The 12634-nt window shown below is 38.7% G+C and overlaps 1 long non-coding RNA gene across 1 annotated transcript; it reads right to left on the bottom strand.

The window, feature by feature from the left end:
* Positions 1-5737: 5737 nt before the first annotated feature.
* LOC123508929 lies at positions 5738-11587 on the bottom strand. The gene is made up of 4 exons (XR_006676038.1): positions 11573-11587; positions 7322-7529; positions 6612-6823; positions 5738-5943 (listed from the first exon to the last, which is right to left on the bottom strand). It is a non-coding gene; the product is annotated as an uncharacterized LOC123508929 (long non-coding RNA).
* Positions 11588-12634: the final 1047 nt, after the last annotated feature.

Here is a 12634-nt window from a genome sequence, read left to right as displayed (position 1 = left end):
TAACATAACATAACATAAAATAATAGGATAACAAAGGGCCACCAGGGCCCATCTAGGTTATCCTGTATCAGTCGCACAGCGACCTCGTCATCAGTACTTAAAGATACATTTACAAGTACACAATACATTATACTAATTCTAAATATTTGGCCCATTAACAGGGCTAAGTCCTGCAGCGAATTCCTCTACAATCTGTGATCCCCTGTGTGGATCATAAGTTCCGCTCCTCCTACGAGTCCTCAAAGTTAATGTTATTCATCATATTCATCAGTGTTATTGAACTATTATCAACTATTACGCTCGTTATTATGATTAGTAATAGTGTTTAGGTGATATTAGTATTTTTTTTTTTCCAAAGTTCAGCTCTTCCACCGAGTTTGCTGTTACTGTTATTCATCATGCTGTCATCATCAGTGTTATTTAATCATTATCAATTATTATGCTCGTTATTATGATTGGTGGCAATATTTAAGTGATGTTAGTTAGTATTTTCTTCAAGTTTCGCTCCTCCTACAAGTTCGCTAAGTTACTATTACTCATCGTATTGTCATCATCACCGTTATTTAATTATGATCAACTACTATTCTCGTTATTATGACTGGTAATAGTACCTAGGTGATATTTAGTATTTTTCTTCAAAGTTCCGCGCTTCCAACGAGTTCGCTAAGTTACTATTATTGATTCTACTATCACCATCAGTGTTATTTAGCTATTATTAACTATTATGCTCACTCCTATGATTGATAATAATACATAGGTGGTATTAGTGTTCATTTTTTCACAAGTTTCACTCCTATGAGTTCGCTAAGCTACTATTATTATAAGGATCATTCAGTTGTCAAGTTCTCACGCCCATGATTGAGAATAATATTGATGTGACTTTAGTGTTCTCATCCAAGTTCCATTTTTATTTGTGTGTGATTTACCCTTACTATCATTTTTATTATTATTATTATTATTATTATTATTATTATTATTATTATTATTATTATTATTATTATTATCATTATTATTATTATTATTATTATTATTATTATTATTATCATTATTATTATTATTATTATCATTATTACTAATCTGTCATTATCAACTGTTAGTCTAATTCATTTAATGATGGCTACTTTAATAAAATTTCATAGACTTGTTAATTTATCTCTCTCTCTCTCTCTCTCTCTCTCTCTCTCTCTCTCTCTCTCTCTCTCTCTCCACTAAAAGCTAATCATTGACCAACATAATAGTCACGACATAATATCCACATCTTGACCAACACAGAAGGAAAACCAGCGAACACAAACACAAACACATTACAACATCTTTTTTCACCTGCCAGTGTTTAGTGTTTACCTTATCAACACAAGAACTGATAATAACACGATTGCAACACCGCCCGACTATATTTATGAGCGGAAGGACTAGCGAGGCGTCGAAATAACCTAGCACAAGATAAACACGTGTCTCATCCCCGTAAGAGTTGGCAGGAAAGTACAAAAGACCAAAATAGAGAGGTATCTGTCCCTTTACCTGCCAAACCTCTTAATTTCCCTACGCATCTCTTTTCCACTCATAGCTGGCCACCGCTTGTCATGGTACTGTCCACGAGGTGATGTTAGCCTCTTCATTACTGGGACGCATTTTTATCATGACTTATTTTTGGATGGGTGTGATTAGACGATTTTACTGACATTAGGAAGTGTCTATCAAGGTCACAGGATTAATGGCAAGAATCTTCACTGTTTAAATCCTCACATAAGTTTCTGAAGCTTTATAAAATCACCAGATAGTAAACAGAATGAATATGAAAACGTGGCTTGGTGCTGAAAGGGTTAAGCTGTCCATTCATACGCTCTTTTCTCTCATGACGTCTATTTTTGAGATACTTTGATGCGCTATGGATGTAATCGTTGCCTAGTTGTTTCCAGACACTGTCCGTTTACTTCTGGGCAATATATGGTGTATTGTGAACAGTGACCTATGCAGCGAAGGGATCGGCAGTGAAATTTGAGGTGAATGATCTAAATTTAACCTAGAATTACCTATATGAAACTCCAGAGGAAGACGCTAATATTGCTTCTAAACTATCCACGCTTTGTTTTCTTATTAATTACTGTCTTGAGAGGCCAAAATGTGTTCTTTTGTTGTCTTGGAAGTGCAGGAATTGTTCTTTCATTACGTCTGCTTCAAATGTTATAGCAGAGATGATTAGATGAGTATATCCTCCACTCACTATACTGTCCACACGTCTGGTTTCCCCGGATTGTGACACGCTTTCTTCCCTCATTACTATTACTGTTTTCGAAGGCAACAAAGCTGATGAGATATTTAATTATTACTTTCTCCTCTCGTTGATTGCTTTCTTTTATTACAACTATTCTGCTACATATCTCTCTTTACGGTTATTTCATCACCTTGAAACGCTTTAGTCTCTCAAATCATCGTTTTCAAAGACCACAGGGAGAATGAGTTGGGTTTTCATGATTTTTATTTATTTATTTATTTTGTGTGTGTGTGTGTTTCTTCGTGGGTAATGTACGTACAAGGTTTACTGAATTACTCGTGAAAATCCTTATAGCATTCACGAAATTCTGCTTTACACTAGACAGGAGAAAACGCTGAAAATTATATGAGAGAACGAAGTCTATGGAGAATATGCCCAATGAGAAACATGACTAACCATCTTCGTGACCCATAGGAATAGTGCTTAGTAGAGGTGGAAGTACTATAGAATGGTAGTAGCTGTAGTAGTAGTAGTAGTAGTAGTAGTAGTAGGAGGAGGAGGAGGAGGAGGAGGAGGAGGAGGAGGAGAAATAGTAGTAGTAGTAGTAGTAGTAGTAGTAGTAGTAGTAGTAGGAGGAGGAGGAGGAGGAGGAGGAGGAGGAGGAGGAGGAGGAGGAGGAGGAGGAGGAGGAGGAGGAGGAGGAGGAGGAGGAGGAGGAGGAGGAAGAGGAGGAGGAGGAGGAGGAGGAAAAAGAAGAAGAAGAAGAAGAAGAAGAAGAAGAAGGAGAAGAAGAGGAGGAGTGGCAATAATTACTCTCTCTCTCTCTCTATTTATCTATCAATCTCTATATATCTATCTATCGAAGCAATTCCCAGTTGTCCATCACATCAACTATTAACCAACTCACTTTCATCACACGGAAAAAAAAAAAAAAGGCAAAAAGAAAAAGAAAAATAAAGAAAAAGAAAAAAGAAAAAGAAAATCACCTTGAAACCAAAAGAAAAGAGATTCCCACTTTCTAATTAAACATTCAAACGTGCGTCCTAACTGATATTCTGTGGATTTTATTTTTATTTGTTTTTTCTTTACTTTACATAAGCGAACACGTGCTTCCCCAACGTGTGAGGTGGATAATGACGATGCAGGGCAAGGTGGACGTGATGCAAGGAGCTCTGTTGGCACCGGGCAGCCATGAGTGTGTGAGTGTGCCTGTGTGTGTGTGTGTGTGTGTGTGTGTGTGTGTGTGTGTGTGTGTGTGTGTGTGTTTACGTGCTTCTACACTCATACTTTCTTGTTCTATAGTAAACACAACATTCGCAAGCGTTTCAGAGTATATTTTTGACAGGTTATATTAAATTAGGGTTTTTTCAAGCTCTTTTTTTATTTTACTTTAGCTTCAGTGAAAGTTATTTGTGTTTTCAGGGAAGTTTTGGTGATTGTGGTGATGCCTGTGTGTGTGTGTGTGTGTGTGTGTGTGTGTGTGTGTGTGTGTGTGTGTGTGTGTGTGTGTGTGTGTGTTTACGTACTTCTATAACGATACTTTCTAGTTCTCTAGCAAACACAGCATTCACAAGCGTTCCAGGATATACTTTTAACAGATTCTATTAAATTTGGGCTTTTCAAGTTTTTTTTTTTTTTCTAGCTTCATTGAAAGTGATTTATGTTTTCAGGGAAGTTTTAGTGATGGTAGTGATAGTTTAATACGCCTAAGTGAGAGGAATTTGTGTTTTCAAGGATGTTTTCATGATTTTAAAAGCTTAACGCTCGTGTTTGTTCAAGGATGTGTATTTGGTAGTTTAACATCCTCTAGTGATAAGTAAATTTTGTTTTCAAGGATATTCTTCTTTTTCTAGGGACAGTTTAAGACGCTAGAATGAAAATTATTGACGCTTGCAAGGGTGTTTTCAAGGATTCTACAGTATATATTCCTTGGGTGCTTTCTAGACAGGTTAACAGGCTCTAACGAAAATTATTGCTATTTTCAAAGGTGTTATCATGATTCTAGTTTAGTGATAGGTTGTGAAGGATTTTGCATCATTAAAGAGAAACAAACAGCCATAAAAAACACGATCCATCATCTGTAACATTCCAAAACGATAGATTAGAGAGAGCGAAGCGTTTCAAAATAGACGAAAATAACATCTAACACAACCATTAGTGAGAAGGATTTTGCACCATTAGAAACAAACAGCCATAAAAAAAAAAAAAACACGCCCCATCATCTGTAACATTCCAAAACGATAGATTAGAGAGCGAAAAGCATTTCAAAATAGACGAAAATAACATCAAACACAACCATTAGTGAGAAGGATTTTGCATCATTAAAGAGAAACAAACAGCCATGAAAAAAATCTGTAACATTCCAAAACGATAGATTAGAGAGAGCGAAGCGTTTCAAAATAGACCAAAATAACATCACAACCACAGCAAGTGTTCCTTTTGGTGCCTCACTGCTGCCACGACTCAACGACTCATTTCCTCCGCTGCTCATGCATATCCTTTATCACTCTCATTCTCCTCAATCAGCTCCCGCCACTGAGCGCAACTAACACCGCCCAGAGAAAGGACCACGACATTCTGAAAGCAACAAAACACCTAGTTGATTCTTTTCATGCACTGATGTAGGAATCGGTTCCCTCAACCATGACTGTTTTCAAAGGCCACAGAGATGAACAGTCGGGATTTCAAGTGTGTTTTCTGGTTTTTAATGTGGAAATGTTTAATTGTCACTAGAATGGTAAAAAGTTATGTTAAAAGTAAGTAATATTTTTCTCTTATAATGTGGAAATGTTTAACTATCAGTAGAATGGTAAAAAGTTATGTTAAAGTATGCAGTATTTATTTATTTATTTATTTTTTATATATAATGTGGAAATGTTTATCAGTCACTAGAATGGTAGAAAATAATGTTAAAGTAAGCAGTATTTTTCTTTTATGATGTGGAAATGTTTATGTCACTAGAATGGTAGAAAGTAATATCAAAAGTATACAGTATTTTCTTTTTTAATGTGGAAATGTTTATCTTTTTTTATTTATACCATCTGTCACTAGAATGAAAAAAAATAAATAATGTTGAAGTATGCAGTATTTTTATATATTTTTTTCATAGAGTGGAAATGTTTATCAGTCACTAGAATGGCAAAAAAGTAATGTTAAAGCAGTATTTTTTTCATAATGTGTAAATGTTGTTTATTTGTCACTAGAGTCACTAGAATCTGTGTAGCTTACTTGCACAGGGTCTTGAAAGTATTGGTGTGGAGCAGAGCTGTTTGGAAATGGACATATGATTAATTATTTTTCTTTTTATCTTGCAATGTCAAAAATAGGTGAAGAATTGTAAGTTTATTCGTAAAGGTATACATGTATGAGAGAGAGAGAGAGAGAGAGAGAGAGAGAGAGAGAGAGAGAGAGAGAGAGAGAGAGAGTGTGTGTGTGTGTGTGTGTGTGTGTGTGTGTGTGTGTGTGTGTGTGTGTGTGTGTGTGTGTGTGTGTGTGTGCGGATAAAATAATAAAACCAAAAGAAAAGTTTTTACAAATTTATTATATTCATCTCGTCACCAAAACACTTAGTCTATAGATACAAAATGAAAGAGAACCATCGTCTCAGCGCGGCTCCCATTCAGGCTGCCAGTGAGTGAAGCTTTCGGGAGAGATAGATTATGGAGTGTCGGGGTCTGGAGTCAGGGAGGAAGCGTGCCAGCGTCAGGAAACAATCTTACCGTCCATATCTGAAATAAATAAATAGTAGTAGTAGTAGTAGTAGTAGTAGTAGTAGTAGTAGTAGTAGTAGTAGTAGTAGTAGTAGTAGTAGTAGTAGTAATGTGAGGAGGAGGAGGAGGAGGAAAAGAATTAAGAAGAAGAAGAAGAAGAAGAAAAAAAAAGAAGGAAGAAGAAGAAGAAGAAGAAGAAGAAGAAGAAAAGAAGAAAGAAGAAGAAGAAAGAAAAGAAGGAAGAAGAAGAAAGAAAAGAAGAAGAAGAAGAAGAAAGAAAAGAAGAAGAAGAAGAAAGAAAAGAAGAAGAAGAAGAAGAAGAAGAAGAAAAAGAAAGAAGAAGAAGAAGAAGAAGAAAGAAAAGAAGGAAGAAGAAGAAAAGAAGGAAGAAGAAGAAGAAGAAGAAGAAGAAGAAGAAGAAGAAGAAGAAGAAGAAGAAGAGAAGAGGAAGAAGAGGAGGAGGAGGAGGAGGAGGAGGAGGAGGAGGAAAAAGAAAAATAACAATAAATGATACACAAAATAAATAAAAGGAGGAGAGAGAGAGAGAGAGAGAGAGAGAGAGAGAGAGAGAGAGAGAGAGAGAGAGAGAGAGAGAGAGAATCAGTGGCCATGGAAAGTGGTAGCGGCAGAGGAGCAAAGCGTCACAGAATCACAGACTACAAGCTGAACCTCGTGGCATCACTTACCCGTAGCTTGGTCTGCTGTGGCCATGGGAGGGGCGGTGGTAGCTACCATGGCTGCCTCCAAAACTGCCACCAAAGCTGCCACCAAAGCCGCTGTTGTGGCCTCCGAAATGACCCCCTTGGTGGCCATAACCGCCATAAGGTCTGTTGTAAGGTACCCCTGGAGCAGACGCCGCCAGACACACCAGGGACATCAGCGCCACCACCACCACAACCTGCAGGGACGAGACGGGATATGAAATGAGCGAATTATATAAATGAACTGAACTGGTGGGCGAAATTTGTGTTGTGAGTTATGAATGGATTCAGTAACGATTGAGTAACGTTTAAGTAATGATGGTAATAATAATGATGGTTGTAATAATAATAATAATAATAATAATAATAATAATAATAATAATAATAATAATAATAATAATAATAATAATAATAATAATAATGATAATAACAATAATGACGTCTTTACATTCATTACAGTCTACGAAAGATTATCTACAAGACGAAATTTTACAGTAACCTAGCAAATATCAAAATGAGTAATATCGTTGAACAAACAAGTAAGACAAAACAACTACTCAAAGACTAAACACAACCAGCCACCGTCCAGCAACATTGCAACAACAGTCATCCAGGAAATCAGATCATGCAGAACAACACAAGAGTCAACACAGAGGCACTTAGCACACTGTCCCTCACCCTCTCGCAATACTTACCAAGGAGCGAAGAGCAAACATCGTCTCTACTATTGGTATTCGTCTGAACCTCCTTGTGTCTGCCTCGTCCTTCGCTGGATGATGCCTCCTCAACACGCCGCTGCCCTTTTATACACAGCGACCTATGACCAGCTGGAGTGACCGCGCTGATGGTTGGCATAACTTTCCTGGACGCACTTATTTTCTCACTAATCCCTCTCTCTTTAAGCTACAGCAGAAAACGAAGTATATTTCACGAAGCGTCAAATATCAGCAATACATAGAGATTATCGATTAAGTGTTAGAAAGTAAGGACTGATATTTAGACGGGTTAGAAGTGCAGGTAATGGCGAGGACTGGAAGCTGGAGGGGGTGGGTCTAGAAACGGGCTTCCCAGCATATGAATGACCCGAGGCAGTGTTCAGGACTTCCCCCAACACCGTTCATAGTAGCAAAAAACATGGAGCGGAATTATCTGGTGGGGAATCCTTTACCTCTGCTTGTAAATAGCAACAAGAGAAAACGTTAATTTGGCGATACTACGGGATTCAAAACGTTTCAGTGTATTCTTATTAGGTTATAGTGTAAATTATTAAGGTTTTCAAAGGTGTATTCGTGATTCTGTTTGGCGGACAATATTCTTTCCTTCACCTTGTAAACCATAACAAGAAGAATGTTTATTTGACGATGCTGTGTGATTATAAACGTTTCAGTGTATTTTTATCAGGTTCTAGTGTAAAAATGATTAAGATTTTCATAGATGTATTCGTGATTCTGTTTGGCAGACAATATTCTCTTTCAACTTGTAAACAATAACAAGAAGAATGTTTATTTAGCGATGCTGTGTGATTGTAAACGTTTCAGTGTCACTTGCACTGTCTTTATCAGGTTGTGGTGTAAGTTATTATGGTTTTCAAAGATGTTTACGCGAGTCTATTTGATGGAGAATATACTTTTTTTTCTCTCAACTTGTAAACAGTATCAAGTAAAAAACGTTGATTTCGTAATGCGTCGCAACTGAAAACGTTCCAGCGACTATTGGCTTATTCTTGATGGCCTGTTGTGTAATTTATGAGGGTTTACGGGGCGTTTACGGGTATGTTTCCATGATTGCAGTGAGTTAAATATTCCTTATGCCTCACCAATGTGAAGAAATATACACGAGAACTTACAATTAAACCTCAGCGTCATTTTACTAATGCCTATCAGGTTAAAGTTTGAATTATAAGGTTTCCAAAGCTGTTTTCTCGATTCCACTGACAGTTAAACAATGATTCTGTGTCACTTATAGGAAAACAGGACCTAAATCATCCCTGTGGTCTTTGAAAATAATCCTTATAATTCTTATGTGAGGAGCGTTTCACAATCAATAGTGTATAGTTAATAGCCACGTCAAAGTTAACGATAAACTCATGTACGTACACACAAGGAATACTTAGGAATAATACCGGTCAAAAATCAGATTTCTTTCTTGGCAATGTAAACAACAAATATGCAATCTTCAATGGAGCATCTTATATACTACGGGAATACCCCACTCTCTCTCTCTCTCTCTCTCTACTACTACTACTACTACTACTACTACTACTACTACTACCGCTGTTACTACTACTACTAAGGCTACTATACTATTCCCTCTTCTCCACACCACGGTTCATCCATCAAACTTCACACATGGGCAACAACTTTATAAGCCTTGGCATGCAAAAAAGGGGTAAATCCAGAGTCCAGACTGAGTTGAATGAACCGACCCACACGCACACACACACCCACAGAAGTCCTACACATGCCAAAGGTGTCTCACTGCCTAATTAACCAAAGGTATCTGAGCGCACACCTAACACCTGCTAGCGCCTCCAACACAGAGAACATGTCCTGACGGCGAAGAAAATGTGAGGAATAAGATATAAAACCAATAGTAAGCTTAAAATAAAATGTAAGTTAGTAAAGGAGGCGATAGCAACTCAAGAAGCGACGGGAGACCAGGAAAATTTTGTTCTCCTCTCTCCTTCCCACCTCCTTTCTCTCTTCCTCGTCCCACTCTCTCCGCAGCACCACAATAGGTAAACTTTGACGGGAATACCCAGTGGCGAGTGTCTGCCTCCTCAGGTATTCTGTGGGTGCGTGACAGTGTTCGATATGAGAATCACAGTGTCTTCTCGGAAAGGCTACGCGGGAAGTACAGGTAAAATGTCACTGATTCTTCGCCATGTCTTTTTTTAATACTTAGTGTTGTTGTTGTTCTTGTTGAAGGAAAGCCAAGAGGAGATAAACTTCGAAAAAATACGATGAGGTAAAAATGAAGATGTAAAGAAGAATGTAAAGGAAGAAAAATGAAAATGGAGGGAATATATGATGGAGGAGTGAAGAAAGATGTGAAAGAAGGAAGAAATGGAGGAAAAATGAAGAAGGAAGGAAAAAATATAGAATGAAATAAAGGAAAAAAGAACAAATGAGGAAGGGAGGAAGAAGTGAACGAGAGAAATCACAAACATGAAAGCATTATCATAAGATTATTAAGATTACACCGCTTTTCCTTGGACCCATAAATGCCTCAAAAATAATAATCAGAGACGGGAAAAGATCAACAAGGAAGCATGACATTATTACGTGCATTCTCCTTTATCTTGAGTTTAATTCCTGCTTTCCTCTCCTGCGTCAATCAGTACTATTATCATTTCTATTACTATCATTGTTGTTGTTGTATCGTTGTTGGGTTACGTATGAAAAGTGATTAGCTGCCAGAAAAGATTGGAAAGACATTGGAAACACTCGATCGCTCTCAGACAAACCTCGCCCACTTACTCTACCCACACTACACCTCGCAGCCAAGGTCACGCTGGGAAAGTACGGCCATTATTTGCATTGCTACGTGCCAGGCAACAAAATCACATTCAGTCCTTTGTAATTTACACGATGTTGTCCTTGGCTCCCTGTCTCTGTCCCTCCACTAGTACATGTTGTGGTCGACACGCAAGCAGGACCACGGCAGCACCCCAGATAACAGGAGAAACATTATCCCATTACCGTGAAGGGAGCTGATGCAAGGCTGTGGTGACTATGAAGGCGTCAAGGACAAACTCACTGGATCCTATATACACGTGCGTACTGTACTCTTTACATTGTCAATAACAGCACACTTCGTCTCTCGTGTGAATACATATGCCCATATACAACACGTGACAATTATGAGCATATATACACTGTTTGATGATGAATAACTAGTTACTGTTATGTGCTGAGGTAGTTAACAAGCCTATTGCCTCCACACTAACCACAGCCAACCAGCACAGGGAACAAACACAAGATAGCGGCATACACAGACGCTCACCAATTCAAGTTGCGTCTATCAGGTGAACTATTTCTTTAATTCTCACCTCAACAAACTTATTATTAATCACTCACATTAACTGGTAATTCTATGTTTCACCTGGACATGCAAACAACTTCCCCCCTCACGATACCTCGCCTGAAAAGCTTAAAGTTAACTAGTTCTCTGCACTCTAATAATAACCTCTTTACAGCTTGTTAATCACCACCACCACCACCACCTCCACCACCACCACCATCAACTGCTAAACTAATCACATCTGATCAACCTAATCACCTCATTTAGTTAACGTAATCACAACCTGGTCAGTCACATCACCCACCTCACTTCACCTGCACATTACTTAACCTTAAAACACCTTTGAAAGCCCTTACAACTTCAACTACTGAGTCTTTCATATTTATCATTATCCCGATCACAACTGCCTAACCTAATTACCTAATCACATACAAAACCTAACCACTCATACTAATATTAATCAGTTACACTTAAATACTCAGTCACTCAATAAATATTCCTTCCATTAACAAATTCTTACTTTCATCTCATCTCTCTCTCTCTCTCTCTCTCTCTCTCTCTCTCTCTCTCTCTCGACATGAACCATATTATGAAACACTTCGGAGCCACAACACCGTCACTAGATGAAAAGACTCTAAGTTGAAGTACTGTGGGTTTTCAAAAAGGTCTTTATGGTTCTAGATCAGCTACATTTCAACATTATCAACAGGAAAAAACACTTGAGAACACGCTTACGCACGAGTGCCTTGTTAAGAGTTAGCCAGACACACCCACCTGCCAATGCATGCAGACAAACATTCACCGCCGCCCTTCCACCAGTGTCAGCCCCTGCAGCCACCCTGCATCTCACCTTCCGCCCACCCACCCACCCTCCCTAACCACTACGCCGCCTGTAACAAGCTGAGGTTCCTATCACAACCCACCCAGACACCACCTCGCACCGCACCGCTATGGAAAGCACTGAACAGCGCCACACACTCTATACTCACGCAAATCAATAAATATCTTTTCATAACCTATCAACTCACACCTACTTTGCCCTCACGCTCGCCTATAGTTCCTTAGGGAGAGGTGCTGACATAATAGTAATGTTCAACCCTGCCTTAACGAACATCTTGCCGTCCTGAAGCACGCACGTCACACCGCCCCCCCTCGCTGGAATTGTGTAATCGCCATTTGTTCACAGTGAACTTGCAATCGGCACCCTATTCTCCCTCCAGAGCTCGGCAGAACAAAAACTGATAGAACAAAAAACTGGATCCTAAACACATCAAACAACAATGAAGCTTGCGTTCGTACAGCTTTTTCGCAGCTATCTGAGCTATGTTTGACTGTGGCAGGCCCCTGTGGGTATAATGGCTGATAAGCTCACTGTATGTGTGTTACAAGTAAAGGTATTCTAAGTTAGGGGACTGATGAGCGTGCGTGACCAAAACACTTTAAAACACACTCAAAATGCAAAAATCAACATCCTATATACACACCTAAAGCACGTTTAACACACCCAAAACACAATGAAACACATCCAGAACGCGTTTGATATTATTCCAAACACAACCAAAACACTCAGAATAAACTCAACCTCACCTAAAATACGCATGTAATACACTTGAACCACACCCAAAACACGGATAATACACCGAAAACACACCCGAACTTAACCATGTACTCAACCTCACCCAAAACACTCCAACTTACCCAATACATGCAGTAATAAAACCACAACGCACTTAAAACACGCCGCAATACGTCAAAACACGCCTAAAACACACCTAAACCACGCCAAACCTTATCCAGAATAATTGAGAGTTAGAGTTAGAGTTCGTTGGTTTTAGTTCCGGTATGGTCTGGCATAATTACAATAAGATCGGAAGCTGTTTATTGGGAAGTTACTGCTGTGGTTGGAACGTCACAGTGGAGAGTTGGGGTCACCTGATTGACGTTCAGGAGAGCATTAGATGTGAGGGATTCTATCAGATAAGAAG

This window comes from Portunus trituberculatus, chromosome 25 (assembly GCF_017591435.1).
Source record: "Portunus trituberculatus isolate SZX2019 chromosome 25, ASM1759143v1, whole genome shotgun sequence".
NCBI lineage: Eukaryota > Metazoa > Arthropoda > Malacostraca > Decapoda > Portunidae > Portunus > Portunus trituberculatus.
This window is presented reverse-complemented; position numbering and strand designations above follow the sequence as displayed.